Below are 607 nucleotides of genomic sequence, written 5' to 3'. Positions count from 1 at the left end.
TTGAATAGTCCAGCCATAACACACACCACGCTAGCCGGACAATCGTTTGAATTAACAAACAGTTCCTTTGTATAGAGGATATCCTATTAACCAACAATAACCATTTGCATTTTAACAGAGATTTATAATTTTTGGTAAAACATTTACAGGCCCAGGAGTGGACAGTCAACCAAAAAAAGGTACACGGACCAGCAGACCATGTTAAGTTTTCAGGGCTAGACTGGTCATCAAAGGGCAGTGGCTATTGAAACAATCATATATGGGAACTAGAAAGTCGCAGCAATTTCAATGGGAAAACGAACAGATACGTTTTTTACACTAATCAAAGATCATGATAAAAACCATCATACCCTTTCTAAGCCCCAAATCACAGCGACATAAGAATAGATACATTCTACTTACCGGGCAGGGGAGACACCGCGATCAGGACGGTGGTTTTCCCAGGGCGAGGCTCGCGCGTGTGCTGATCCCTGCGATTTTCCCAAATGCGGGAAACTCGACTGCATACTTTGTGGTAGTGGGGGACTGCGTTCACGCTCTCCCCTGTTTTTAAAGAAAAAAGAAAAAAATGAATATATTATTCCCTGAAGACTACGGAAATTGAGCA

General features: G+C 42.2%; 1 pseudogene; it reads left to right on the top strand.

The window, feature by feature from the left end:
* The first annotated feature begins 394 nt into the window (after positions 1-394).
* On the top strand, positions 395-546 carry LOC115869360 (annotated as a pseudogene).
* The last annotated feature ends 61 nt before the right edge of the window (positions 547-607 follow it).

Source organism: Echinops telfairi, unplaced genomic scaffold (genome assembly GCF_000313985.2).
Source record: "Echinops telfairi isolate 266 unplaced genomic scaffold, ASM31398v2 ScPeMD7_24;HRSCAF=84, whole genome shotgun sequence".
NCBI classification, from domain to species: Eukaryota; Metazoa; Chordata; class Mammalia; order Afrosoricida; family Tenrecidae; genus Echinops; species Echinops telfairi.
Note: the sequence above shows the minus strand (reverse complement) of the source record. Positions and strands in the feature narration are given on the sequence as shown.